We start from the raw sequence: 15,251 nt of genomic DNA, 5'->3' as shown, positions 1-15,251 counted from the left end.
AATCAATCCCGAGCACTTTCGGGGCATTCACTGGAGTACTCCGAGAGTAATCCGAGTCCACCACCAATTTCGGGGAAAACCCGATAACCCACCCGCCCGTAGGCACGATGGTGAAATTACCAATAAAACCCGTTTGGCTCAAGGATCGAACCCAGGTTTCCCTGGGTCTCCTATCATTTCCCACCAATGCCTCACTCTACACCAAGTCGGAGTTGAACTTGCATCTCTCAAGACAAATGTAAGTTTTCCACCACTTGATCTATAGATCACTCTCCTTAGTTGGCACAATAAACCATGAAAAGTACTACGGGTCTATGAAAACAGCCAACCAAATCAATACACGTGTAAAGGCCGGCTAAATTTTAGCCACCAGCTAAGGCTCAGCCCTCGCTTTTACAGGTGTTGCTATTTGATTGGTTCGCTTGTGGTCCTTGATGTACTTTACATTAGTTTATATGCCGGCTAATTCCTAATCGTCTCAGCCAATGGTGCTTGTTTGGTGGAACCCTGATTAGCCAGAGATAAAAAAAAAAAAATTCTATTTTGTCATCGACTAAAATTCAATATTTAGTTTTGTAATTTTTTGGGTCTAACTCTAACATGTCTATTCATGTGATTACCCCCACAAAATTTCTATTTGCACTTTACATACTAGAGTCTAAACGTATCAGAAGTAATATCAAGTGCTAATCATGTGAGGGAAAAAAGAGAATATAAAACACAAAAAATTCTCCCTATGCAGCCCTATAAATACAAAAATAGCAAACATATGATTAGGTGAACAAATTCCATTCTTTATAATCATTATATAATAAGGTCCCTATCCTAGCTGCTATCTAAATCCTCCATTATATCCACAGCATATGTTCACTGTATTTGCAAGGGCATTTGATTCAAGGATCTTTATAATAAAATAAGAACTAAAACGTGTCAAAAGAATTAAAATTTTAAATAAATTAGAATCGAAATGTCAAAAGAAAAGAAATATGTGAAGAATTTGATAACATAATCATGTTTGGTTTATAAATTTATTCAAAATGAAATGCCGTGGCGGATGGGTGGTGATGGCAGTGGAGGTTGCGGTAGTGGTGTACAAATCGTTTTTTTGTTAAACCGATCCGGTTTTTTTCATCCAAAACAAAAACCGGTTTTTTTAATAACCGGTTTCGGTTACTAACCGGTTTTTCAAGTCCAAAACAGTAACCTGTGTGTCCGGTTGGGATCGGTTTTTAACCGGTTTTTGCCCCAAAAAAAGGTTTTTTAAGCGGTTTTAACAGGTTTTAAAAAACTGGTTTCGGTTATTAACCGGTTTTTCAGATCAAGAATAGTAATCGGTCACAAACTGCAGGTTCGGTTCGGTTCTAAAACCGGTTTTAAAAAAAAAACCGGTTAAAAAAATGGTTTTAAAAAAACCGGTAAAAAATAACCGATTTCGGTTTTTTTTTCAGTTACGGTTCTAAAACCGGGTTTTTTGTACACCTCTACGTTGCTGCAAGACAATGGTGGGGATGGTAAGAGAAGGAGAGACTTCAATAGGTTTGGTACAATTTAAACCTAAAATATTGCATGTCTCTTTTTACTTTGTCCTTTGACCTTTGACCTTTTTGTTGGGTGTGTGGGCAACTTGTAGCTATTATCTATAGGGATGTCTACTTTCTTTGATCTTACATGATTAATCACTATCTAAAATATACACAAACTGACACACAGATATATCACATGTAAGTACAACAGTGGATCTACAAGCCTTTTCCCAAATCAACTTTCTTAGTGGAAGATATAATCATGAATAAATTTGAATGTGGACCCTTTGGAACTCCTGTTCTCTTTGAGGATACTCAATTTGCAGGATGTCATTCAACAGCAGCCTTACAAGCAGAAGACCTTAATAATTTATATTATTATTGTTGTTTTAATCAAAATTAGCCCATTAACCCCAGCCCATTTTACATATACTAAAAATGACTTGTTCAACCTCAATATGTTTTGAGCCATTATGCAACCCACCCTTTTTGCCACATTTAGTAAAAACCAGATGCCAACGAGTGGACTTATCGAACAAGACCATCTCCATCGGAGGCGCCCGTGGAACGACATGGAAGAGAGAGGAGAGAAGACGGGTGGGTGTAGCGAGAAGAGAGGGAGTTAAATATCCGTGAGGAAGGGCGGGAAATATGGAGGGGGGAGGCCTTTGGGAGCTGGAGAGAAAAGCCGATGTGGAAGAGAGTGGCACGCGTCCCCCCCCCCCCCCCCTTTGCTAATGGTCTAAGTTACTTGCTCGGTGTGAATTTCTCGCATAACTAGTTTAAATGGGTCCAGGTCTAGCCTGAAACCATGTTTAGCTAACCGGTTCATGTACAGGTCAACATGACAGTTTTGTGGGTTGACGCGTTGAACTTTTTAGTTATATACTTTATACATTAGTTTTCTTTGTTATGATTTGTAATCTTAGGTTATCAATGTGCAAAAAGAAAGAAAAAAATCCGGTGTTAACAAGTCATGTTTGTGTCGACCCGCATAATCTTGTGTTCGGGTTCGACCCACCAACCCACAAACACAACCCATTCAACACCCCTAGCCAATTCACTACACTCTTAGCAGTTGCACCATAAGATCCATTAGCGAATCATGAAATAGTGCAGGTGATACACCAACTGTCATAACCATGAAAAGAATTCTAACAAAACTAAAAGCAAACAGCCAAGCAGTTATTATAACTTGAGCAATCTTCAACAATCTGTAGGTTGTTAAAAAAAGAAAAAGAAAAGCTTCCCTTTTGAGGCATGTGCCATCCATTGCATGGCCAATCCAATCCATTGACAGATGACAATCATGAGCTCATATGCCATTGAAATCAAGTATTCTCTGGATGGAGCTTCATGTAAATGATTGGACACAAACAGTCCAGCTTGGGTCACAACTGTACAGTAGTTATATCAAAGCATTTCAACTTTAGTATGCAGACATAATCCCTGAATGCCAGACTGGCTAAAAAGACACACGCGATCAAAACCGTTGCACTTCTCGGCTGATTTGGAACACTTTACTACTTTTGGACTACAAATGTAATCTGCGTTCTCAAAACCGATAATTATTATTAACCATAACGACTAGAAGTTCTTAAATGTATAGGAATAAAAATATCGAGACAAATAATGGAAAATGAAAACCGGAAATGGCTGAAGTAGAGGGTCATGTTACAAGCACAATGAACAGCGTCATCCATTAGATAGCCACAGCAACATCAACCCTACATTTTTCAATCAAATTATGACCAGAATATATAGTTTTAGGCATCGGTTAAAATGAACAAAATGGAAATTTAATTAACAAAATAAGGAAATAGAAACCCAAACGTTAAAAAATCTATAACTTGGAACTAAATGGCAAAAGTAGGTTCCATTTCCAGATTGGTGTTTCGGTCCAGGTGGATTTTCGCCAACCCCTATTGTTAACACGTCATCAATCAATCTGAAGTCGATTTGTTCAGTTAGTGAATTGGTTTGCTTCTCCGTTAAACTAACTTCCCTACCTACAAATGGAAAGACTTACCGATGAGACTTTCAATTTACATAGTTGACTTTTCTTCTTCTTTTTTTTTTTTTTTTGAAAGAATTAAAAAGGGTCTTTTATGGGACAGCTCTTTAAAACCATATACTACTCTATAGGCAGTTTCAAATAAGCAAAAACTGCTCATTCCCCTCAAATAATCAGACAAGAAACATGGATAGCCAATCACAACTGCTTATCAGCTCTACCAAAATATAATAAGCAGATACGTAGTTTTAATAAGCAACCCCTAACTTCTTCTTGGTTCCATACTCTGAGAGCATGTTCGGGCCACGCCTAGGCCTTTAGGCGAGGCAAGGTGGAGTGAAATCGCCTTGCTGCCATCCAGGCCCTCTGAAGCGTTTAAGCGAGAGCCAAATCCTGTATATTCCGGCAAAATTCTGCAAATTTCAGGCAAACTGGACTAAACCATCAAAAATGGCCAGGAAGTAGCTTAATCTAGCATTCTAGCTCTAGACAAGCCTAAAACATATCTAAAACCCTAGCTAATAAATGGTATTTTTATGCTATGCACCTCGCTTATTTTTAAGCGCCTTTCGCCTAGGCAGGCACAAGGGTCACCCTTTGCACCTTGAGTGTGCCTTGCATTGAATCAAATTTTAACTAGTGTTTGGAAAATATATGTATGCCTTTTCAAGTATTTGGGATCAAAACAATCAGATTTTAATAAAGCAGGTATTAGCTGCAATAATAATAATGATTATAGAAGTAATATTATCCAACTATCTCAAGCTTTATTCAACTATACATCTAAATGCTAATTCATCAAGTTACAATAATACATTACCATCAGATCAGATCAGTACGCTACAACCTGAAGTTCAAACTAAAAGCTCCAATTGTGTATACACAATAATCAATTGTTCATGTATACGTAAAAACAAAACCAACAAATCTATCATATACAGCATGACCGACCAATTGTTCAATAGAGAAACACCAGGTGGAGATATTAGGTTTGGGAGAGAACATAAGGAGAGGAGACCACCTATTATGTTTTATTTTTGTTGTCAACTAGCAAACTCGGTTAGAATTTTCTGTTAACTTCTTTCTTTTTTGTCGGTTACCTCATTTTGATGAAGGGTATAATCATCATTTTATGTCATAATATATTTTAATTAGACGAGGAAAACAACAAAAAAAGGGAGAAGTTAACAGAAAATTCTAACTAGACTGCTAATGGGATGAAAATGACAACACAAATGAAACCTCAAGGACCCAGATACAAAAAGTTTCATTTTTTGACTGAAGTGACAAAAGTGACCTTAACTCATAGACCATTTTGGCATTTTACTCATTTTAAAATTTGGTTGGTTTGACAATTTTTTTAACTTCCAAATAAAAATGAAAATACATGAAATTGGGGAAAATTTTAATTGACAAAATCAGGGAAAATCTTAATTGACAAAATCGGATCCTTAAATCAAGGAAATTGGGTCTGTTGGGTTTGCCACACGATCCGGCTCATTAAGACGTTTCTATTTGTTGCTAGTGGGCCCTGTAACCCTAATCGTAACCCAAGTTATGCTCATTTAAAGACTGCGGCATTTCTATCGAGTTGGTCTACGTAAGAGTCCGCTAACTTTTGTGTCAGCTCCTCATCAAAAACCCTCAAAATTAGCGATTAGATCTTCAAACAATGGTTCTAAAAGGATATCCGGTTGGTTTGCGATCACCAGCCACCAGATAACAAGGAATATCGGATCATACTCAGAGCCGGCCCATTAGTGTAAACATGTAAGGCAAGGGCCTAGGGCCTCCAAAAAACAGGGCCTCATTTTTTTATAAGAAAGATACACATTTGTAGGTCCCTCTCGGAGGATCGAGAACAAACCTAAACCTTGTTATACAAACTCACTAGCGAGTGCGGAATCCAAGCTAGCGAGCAAACCGGGATGATGCAAGAACAAACACAAGAACACACAAGACTCAACGATTAACACCACTTGTATTAATACGTAGAAAGTTTCCGGTTACAAGCACAATGTTTACAATCAGTTTGCAAACTCTCAAAGAGTGTGTGTGTGTGTGTTTCGGACAGAATGCTCTCCACTCTTGTCTTTCTCTCTAAGTGTGCATCTGTCTTTAAACACAACACTGCATGGGTATATATATACCCAGCCCATGATGTCTGGTCGAAGGATCCGATAGATGGTCCGAAGGATCATCTTTCGGATATAGTGCTTTCGAAGGATCAGTAAGGACCTCGAAAGATCACCTTTCGAGGTCTAATCATTCGAAGCATATCTTTCGAGCACCTCGAAGGATCAACAGTATCCTTCGAGGCTATCCTTCGATGCAGACAAACATATTACAACTTATTGGCCAAGTCAAACTAGGAGGATAGTTGACTTGGTCAACTTACAGACTAACTTAGGACATCGTTTACATACAGACCGAATACAGACAAAGTACAGACACAAGTGCACCAACAAACTCCCCCTTGGCTGTAGCTTTGTCTTTATCTTCTAAAGTGTAGACTCGTCTCGAACTCCGACGATCTTTGGTCTTTGAGTTACCAAAACTCTGATGTCCTTTCAAGTCTTCATTGTCGGAGGATCTTCAAAGTCTTCACGTCTTGAAAGCAGAGAGTGTATCAACAAACTACCCGTATCATGTAGGAAGTGTGTTGACAAACTCCCCCTTAACATAAGCTCCCCCTTGAGTCATGCTCGTGAAATACTTTAACTTTATGAAGTGAGATCCTTGTGGTGTTGATGATGGCCAGCGGCAACTCGATCATCTTCATCAGTTGAGTGCCTTCACGTTGTGTCTTTATCCCGAAGCTTGTCATCGACCATGTTCTCCTAGCCTTTAGAATCTGCACATGCAAGAAATCTAAACGCGTAATGAGAACAACTGCTTGGAATATAGTTAGTATAACCAAAAGACACACGAATGACCATGTCATTATCAACCACCGTCCGACAGTTTGAAAGTTTAATAAATTTATCAAATTTTAGTCTTAACTTTCAAAACTTGCAAATTTCGACCGTTTATGAAGATTTAGTCAGTTCGGTTTTCGTTCAGGTTTCAGGTAACGAAGACTCGAGCTCCAACATCGTACGATCGAAAATAAAGTAGAAAGAAAATCTTTTTGGCTTTTATAAAGTTTATATTAAAACACGCCTAAAATCTTTTTGGTATTTTTGAAATTAAAAGACAACAATTTAAAATCCTTTGAGTGTTATCAAACAACATCACCGCTAATGTCGTGCTGATATGCACCAAACGACGAAACTGTTTAAAAGAAAAACAATAAAAGTTAAGCAGTAAATAAATATATACAGACATTCTTTTTGCGAGTTTCGAGGGTAAGAGAATCATATCAGTGTACGGTCATGCCAAAACACTCTTGTTGTTCAGTTAGTTAATATTAAGATAAGCATCCTATAACAATTATCGGTATTGTTGTCCACTTAAGCTCAACTTATCAGATGTAATCATGGCGAGGGGATACGTTAAGGTATGATTTATACTTACCGACCGGTGTTCATCCACATCACGACACATTCCCGTATCAAGGTATGCACGAGAGTTCATCTTACCGGTGAGTATACCGATTATCATCTGTTTGACCGTATAAAATGTGAGATACTCACTTATTTTGAATTGAAAACAAGCCCTATGTGATATAATCACTTATTGATGAGGAACTTGATTTTCGTATGCATGAGGGCACAGGAGCAAGTCCGTGAACAGGTCAGTACTTCCGTACAGCAGAGAGACGAACTTGACACCCGGATAAATGTGATATTTTTATCACTTATTTGTTTTGGACATGTGATTGTTTATCACTTATTGAGGTCGAATGCAGTATGTAATATGTACACGTATGTATAGTATCATGGAAGATCTAGACTTGCGTCCCTGTTATCTTTCGGTAAAAGATACAACCATGATACCCAGATGATAAGCAGCATAAAGACCGAATATCTCAGAACCTCGGCAATCTATCAAACGAAATTTCGGTACTAAGACCATATGCCAATGAATGGTTCCCACCTGATCTTCAGTCGATTAAGATTTATATCACCCTGCACACTTTAAAATGATTGTGAGCCTACCGATACATCTTATATAGAGCTGCTTATCGTTTTTCATTTAAGGTTTAAAGAGGTTAGGATAGACCACTGATGTACTATCATTTTCTCTTTTGCTCGCCAGGAAACTCATTTTTGTTTTTCTATTGTTTTTGTGTTTTTGAAATTTTTCGATGTTTTTGGATTTTCAGATTTTGGATTTACTCCCCCTAAAATCAATAAACTAAGATAAATTTAAAACACACAAAGGTATTTACAAAAATGATTTTCCGATGTTGGTTTACTCTTGCTTGACCTTAATGCCATTTACCAATAATAAGAAGTCAAATCTAGATTTGTCAAAAGCTTTGGTAAATAAGTCGGCACGTTGGTCATCGGTGTGGACCTTAACAACATCGATTAGCCTTTTCTCAAAGCAATCACGTATGAAGTGATATTTGATTTCGATGTGTTTGGTCTTTGAATGCTGCACAGGATTTTTAGTGATATCTAAAGCAGCAGAATTATCAACGTATATAGGAGTAGTTAGGAATTCAAAACCGTAGTCCCGCAATTGTTGTTGGATCCAAAGAACTTGTGAGCAACAACTTGAGGCAGCAATGTATTCAGCTTCGCATGTTGATGTAGCGACACACGTCTGCTTCTTGCACTGCCATGTGACTAGGCGATTTCCTAAAAACTGACATCCAGCCGTTGTGGATTTGCCGTCGATTTTGCATCCGCCAAAATCAGAATCACTGAATGCGACCAAGTCAAAGTTATTATCCCTAGGATACCACAGACCGGTGTCGGGGTACGCCTTCAAATAACGAAAAATCCTTTTGACAGCTGCAAGTTGTGAAGCCTTCGGATTAACTTGATATCTGGCAAGCAGGCACGTTGGGTACATTATGTCTGGCCTTGATGCTGTGAGGTACATAAGAGATCCGATCATCGCGCGATAGTATGAAGGGCTAACAGGTTCACCCTTCAAGTCAGGAGTAATTCCGTGATTAGTCGGCAGTGGGGTACCAATGGGCGTTGCATCGGACATCTGGAACCGGCTCAAAATGTCACCAACATATTTAGTCTGATGGATAAATATCCCAGACTCCGTTTGTTGCACTTGTAGGCCCAAGAAGAAATTCATTTCCCCCATAGCACTCATCTCGAACTTATCCTGCATGATGCGCTCGAAATTCCTACACAAAGCATCATTAGTAGAACCAAAAATAATATCATCAACATATACCTGTACCAGAAGAAGATCTCCATCTTGTTCTTTGATGAAGAGAGTACAATCGATAAGACCTCTTCGAAAACCGTTCTCCAGCAGATATGTAGATAAGGTTGCATACCAAGCTCGTGGCGCTTGATGAAGACCATAGAGAGCTTTGTTTAGCAACCAAACCCGATCAGGATGGACAGGATCTTCAAAACCTGGAGGCTGTTCGACATATACCTCTTCTTCAACCACACCATGTAGAAATGCACTTTTGACGTCCATCTGGTAAACCTTGAATCCTTTGAATGAGGCATAAGCCAAAAAGATCCGAATAGCTTCCAGACGTGCAACTGGTGCATAGACTTCGTTGTAGTCGATCCCCTCTATCTGACGAAAACCTTGAACGACTAAACGAGCTTTGTTTCGAATAACCACTCCACGGTCGTCTTTCTTGCATTTGAAGACCCATCGAGTGCCAATCTTCTTGTAATTCTCAGGCTTTTCAACAAGCTTCCAAACACCAAGCTTGTGAAATTGCTGTAATTCTTCCTGCATGGCTTCAACCCAAGCACTGTCTTTCAATGCTTCTTTCCACGACTTTGGTTCTTCTTGTGACACGTAACACGCGAAGGACCAGTCATTTTGTTGACCAGATTCTCTTATAGCTGAATACAAACCAGCATTCCGGTTGTTTCTCAGCTGATTACGCGTCTGCACACCGCGATGGACATCTCCTATTATGTTCTGCTGGGGATGGGTATCGTGAATCCTCATTTCAGGATTATCTGGCACACGAGCGTTGATACCCAAGTTGGTAAGATTAAGATCAACAACCAACTCCACACCAGGAATGTGTGTAGAGGTGGATGCATTCCCTTCAGCAGTGTCTACATTCTGCGTATGAGGTGTATCTATAGAAGCACCTTGAACAGGAGCAGCTGGAGCTGAAGATCCTTCGGCTGCATCATGATATTCATCATCTTCAGAAGAGTCATTATAATCAGCAGCATCTTCATAAACCTCATTTTGAACCATATTGTTGACTGACGAAGAAGCTTGAGGGTCAACAACAATAGGTCTAACCAATGGCGAGACAGCAGCATTGTCACTTTCCAACAACATCCGAGCCGCTGCTGATTCTTCGTCAAAGGTTGGCAGATTGAAGGAGTCAAATAGCCCATCATAATCGAACATCCACGGATCACCCGGAGCCCTAACAGGACTCGTGTACCTTTGAACCCTAACTTCGCTCCATAGCTCAATCTTCTTGGTAGCTAGATTCCAAACACGAAAATTCGGAGTAGCATATCCAAGGAAGAAACCCTCGATAGCTCTTGCACCAAACTTTCCATCTGGCTCAATCATAGTACAAGGAGCACCAAACGGTTCTAGGTAAGAAAGATCCGGTTTCCTTTTCTGAAGGAGTTCGAAGCAAGTCTTGCCATGTCTCTTAACTGTAAGAACTCTGTTCAACGTGTAGCAAGCAGCCGATACAGCCTCTCCCCAGAATTGAATAGGGAGTTCCGACTCTACTAACATTGTTCTTGCAGTTTCTATAATCGTCCGATTCTTCCTCTCAGCGACACCATTTTGTTGTGGAGTATAACGAGAACTGTACTCATGAAGAATGCCTTTAGAAGTACAAAACTCATCCATAACTTGATTCTTGAATTCGGTTCCATTGTCGCTTCGGATCCTTTTTACTTTCAACGAATAGAGATTCTCTAACATTGTAAGAAGATCCTTGAGGATGCCAGGAGTTTCACTCTTGTGTGCCATGAACGATACCCAAGAAAATCTAGAGTAGTCATCAGTAACTACTAAACAATAGGCATCACCAAACGTTGTCTTGTGCTTCATAGGTCCAAAAAGGTCCATATGAAGACGTTCGAGAGGCATGCTGACAGTGTTGATTTTCTTCAAAGGGTGAGACTTCTTTGTTTGCTTCCCCTTTTGGCACGAGACACAGATATCTTGCAAATGAAAACTTCTTACAGGCACACCATTCACAAGATTATTTTTCACCAAATGGTTCATCTTTCTCAAGTGAATGTGTCCCATTCTTCTGTGCCAAGATATAGACTCCTTTTCTGTGGCTTTTGAGACAAAGCAAGTGACTTGTGCAGATGTAGTAATCGCTTGGCTCATGTCGAGAATATAAAGATCATTAACTCTCGGAGCCGATAAGAGAATCCATTCTTGTGGAATTTTGAATCCAGGTTTCAGCACATAGCAGCCAGCATCATCAAAAATCACTGAGAACTTTTTATCGCAGATTTGCGACACACTCAGAAGATTGTGATCAATTTGCTTCACATAATTGATCTTATCAAAGCACACGATACCATTGGAAATACTTCCTTCTCCAGTGATGTACCCACCTTTATCACCCGCAAAAGCAACATACCCTCCTCTAATATTTCTCACGTCATACAGGAGCCGTAAGTCGCCAGTCATGTGCCTGGATGCTCCACTATCAACAATCCAATGACTATTAATAGTTCCTCCTAGAACATCCTGCACATGTCATTTAAACACATCAGTTGAGAATGGGGACCCAAGCCTTAGTGGTCTTGGGTCGTCCCTTGGCATCACGAAACGTAAGCTCGATCTCTTGATGGTTTTCAAGAACAACTGCTCCCCCTGAATTGTCACCCGACTTAGGTAACCAAGTTTGTCTGTGCCTACCAGTTTTTGAAGATTCTGGTTTTACAGGTTGTGACACACTTGGTTCCTTTTGCACTGTTTTAACTTCAGATTTTAAAGCTTTTTCAACAGTTTTCATGTTCTTACGTCGTTGTTTAGTTTCTTGTTCTTTTACAGTTCGTTTATCATGTTTAGGTGAAACTGATCGACGTTGAGGGTGAACTGTTTCAGGTGGAGCCTTTTCAACCAATTTCTTCTTTGGAGCATTTGGGCAGTTTCTGATAATGTGCCCAATTTCTCCACATTTGAAACAAGTTCTCCTTTCAACAGACTTAGGAGAACTTGATCGACTACCAGATGTTGAACCTGTAGAACCTGAGGTACTTGCTCTTTCATCACACCCGTTTGTGTATTGGGTGTAATTGTTATCACTGTTACGTTTCAAAATCTTGGCTTGTTGTACAAAATCAGTGTTTGATTTGTTTTCAAAAGTCTCAATTTTATCTGTACCTCTTGATGCTACAAATTTAACATCTTTTCCTTTCTTCATGTAACGAGCTCCTTTTGATTCAACCTTAGCCTTTGGCTTTGGAGCTCGTTGTTGTTGTTTACCCTTAGAAGCAGTAGGTTGTTGAGTGGTTGGAGATTTTTGATTACCAAACTGTTTTCTAATCTCAGCCTTAGGAATTGGATCACATTGTGTTACCACAATTCCCGGAAATGTTTTTCCCAAAAATTTGTTTGTATTGTCTTCAAAGACTTTGTCAATCAAAGATTTATTTACATTTTTAATTGGAAAAACATGATCTGAGTAGATTTTATTATCTCCAACCAAAGTGTACAACACATTACTGCTTTTAGCAGTAGACACACCTGTCTTATCAACTTTGACAGGATCAATCACTTGCCTCTTGACAGATGGAACCTCAGGAGTATCAGGATCACAAAGGATGTGATTCTCTCGTGGAATATCTACTCCTTTCATCTTGCTAAGTGATTTATCCTGATCTCTTACAGCCACTTCTGATTCATCATCCGATGTCTCATAGTCCTCGATAATTGGAGGACTTTGCTTCATGGATGATGAAGTTTCTTGTTCCTTAGAGGCTGTGTTTGAAGAATTGTCCGGTTTGAACCCAAGGCCAGTAGCAAACTCCTCAACATCAAGAGGCACACTGGGTTCATACCGAGGCATTTCCTCCTCATCAGGCATCTTGGTATAGTTGTTCATCAAGGGGGGTGGACATTTATTATACCCTATGCCTTTCTGATTTCCCTTTAGTTGTTGAACATCGATGATGTGATCAAGCACAAATTGGGAGTTAGAATAACTATCCAATTTCTGTTTGATCGCATCATGTTCGCATTGGGCAATGGCTAATTGCTTTTTAGTTTCTTCCACAAGGTTAATGTATTCGTTTATACTTACTTGTTTGTGGTAAACTACTTTGTTAACCTCGGACACATTTTTCTTTAATGTTTCTATTACAGATTTAAATTCCTTTTCATTCCGGGTTAAAGCCATGTTTGCCTCTTTGCATTTCGACAGTTCAATAACCAAATTTTGATTATGACTATGAAGCTTTTCTAGTTCAAGCTTCATATCAGCACAAGATTCACAAACGCTAGAAGCAGGAGGTTCAGAATTTACCTGACTAGAAGAGGCTGAACCGTTTGCCATAAAGGCAGTTTGAAAAGAAAACGCTCCATCTTCAGAAAATAGCTTCTCCATTTCCTTTGATGCAGTAGCAGTCTTCTCAATCAGAATTGATTTCTGACATTTAAGCTCATCAGCTTCGTTCAGTAGATCCTGAATATCATCATCTCCTTCTTCATTCACATCAGGCTCTGAGTGATTATCCCCAGAAACAGAGCCTTCTTCATCCGAACTTCCAGAATAATCAGAACTGTCATCGCTTCCAGAAGATTCTTCTTTATGAACATGCTCGATGACCTTAGCATACAGGGCTGTTCCACTTCCCTGATCACCTTCACCAAACTGTACTGACCAGTCGCATCCCTCATCAGCTTGAACAGCCAAGGCCCGATTGGTATTTGAAGTTCCAGGCTGGCCCTGATTGTTATTAACTGTCACCATTCTCCTCTCACGGTTTTCTTGTTGGGCATTCACATTCGTCTGGTTTCTGAAAGGGTTGTGATTGCCGTGTTTTGTTGGTCGAGTGCATTCACGTTTGAAGTGCCCTTTCTCGCCACAGTTAAAGCACGTGACGGCATTAATATCAAACCCATACTTCGTGTTTTTCTTTCCTTCCAACGAAGTTCTTCCAGTTCGGGCCATGAAATCCTTTGCCCTTCTAACCGCACTAGCAAAAGCCCATTTAATATCCATCAACTCCATTTCTTCCTTGTCGATCTGATCATAATCTTCATTGGTCATGTTGATGTTTCCAAGCTGACCTGCTACCAAACCACAGTAAGCACTGACCATGGTGTTGATAATCTCCATATGTTCCTTAGCAACTTCAATGCTAAGGTGTGAAAGATTTGAATTGTCGACTCGGATTGTGTGATGATTTTGGGGTTGAGGTTGAGGATTGTTTGTATAGTGAGCTTGCTGTTGTTGTTGTTGAGGTTGTGGTTGTGGCTGTGTTGGAACAAGAATGTAAGACCTCGGATCGAATTGAGGTTGTGGTGGAGCAGCTGTTGACTGAGGAAACGGAAAGGAACTTGAATTTGTATTGGACACAAATACAGTCTGCAGCTTAGGTTGCTGTTGCTGAGCTGCAGCGGATCTTGCCAAAGCATCGAATCCTGGAAGATACATTTCTGTATTCTGAGGAGCTGGAGCACGCCTTGCTTTCCTAATTTCTTCATCATTTTTATGTTCCAGCTTTTGAATGAACTCATAGATGTTGACTTGATCTAGAGTTCCAGTATGCTTCAACAGTTCAATGAAAGAACTCCACTTTGGAGGTAAGGCGTCAGCAAATCTACTCACCATGTCTTGTTGAGTAGAGACAACTCCATAAGCACACATCTCACTAATCAAATGATAGAAACGTGTGATCATATCATTCAGAGTCTCGTTTTCCAAAAACTGAAAGGATTCAAACTCTTTCTTCAACAGATCATGCCTAGATTTTCGAGCAGCTGCATTGCCTTCTCCTCTAGCAACTAAGGCATCCCACAATGTTTTCGTGGTCTTGCAATATGAGAACTGATGGTAGATGTCTTTGTTGAGTGCTTGAGTAAGTGTGGCAAAGGCCTTTTTCTCCAATTCATAAGCCTTCTTGTCATTTTCAAGCATATTGGCATAACCCTCTGAAGTTGACGCAGCAGTTTCAAGATTAGTATTGAACGCATTGATGAAACACGTCCAAAGATCAGTGCTTTGCCCTTGAACATATGTGTGAAAACGGTTTTTCCATGATGGAAAATCGTTCATATGGTTCAACTTAGGTGGACGATTGTTGCTGCCAGTTTCACTCTCACTAATCAGAAGGTTCTGAAGACTTTGACTTTGATTGGATACCAAAGCCCATTGACTTGGACTGATTGTTGTAGGCGGTAACATACTCTTTGCCCAATCTGCAGCAGTGACTAGCTCTTGATTGGATCGTGAGTCCAAACTCCAATCCCACGGACTAGTACAACTCATTTTGATCAAATATTAAGAGAAAAACCTACACAACCACAAACTGTTAAGTGCAAACAAATAAGAATTGAAAGATACAATCTGTTCGAAAGATCACGACCTGTTCGAAGGATCAACAATGTTCGTAAGATCACTGTTGAGTTTCGAACAATCACTTCGAAAGATTGACTGT

The 15,251-nt window shown here is 39.6% G+C and overlaps 1 long non-coding RNA gene across 1 annotated transcript; it reads right to left on the bottom strand.

Moving 5' to 3' along the window:
• Positions 1–2,660: 2,660 nt before the first annotated feature.
• On the bottom strand, positions 2,661–3,528 carry LOC110917922. The gene is made up of 2 exons (XR_002580949.2): positions 3,171–3,528; positions 2,661–3,070 (listed from the first exon to the last, which is right to left on the bottom strand). It is a non-coding gene; the product is annotated as an uncharacterized LOC110917922 (long non-coding RNA).
• Positions 3,529–15,251: the final 11,723 nt, after the last annotated feature.

Source organism: Helianthus annuus, chromosome 16 (assembly GCF_002127325.2).
Source record: "Helianthus annuus cultivar XRQ/B chromosome 16, HanXRQr2.0-SUNRISE, whole genome shotgun sequence".
NCBI lineage: Eukaryota > Viridiplantae > Streptophyta > Magnoliopsida > Asterales > Asteraceae > Helianthus > Helianthus annuus.
The sequence above is the reverse complement of the archived record's forward strand: the minus strand, read 5'-3'. Positions and strand labels throughout refer to the sequence as shown.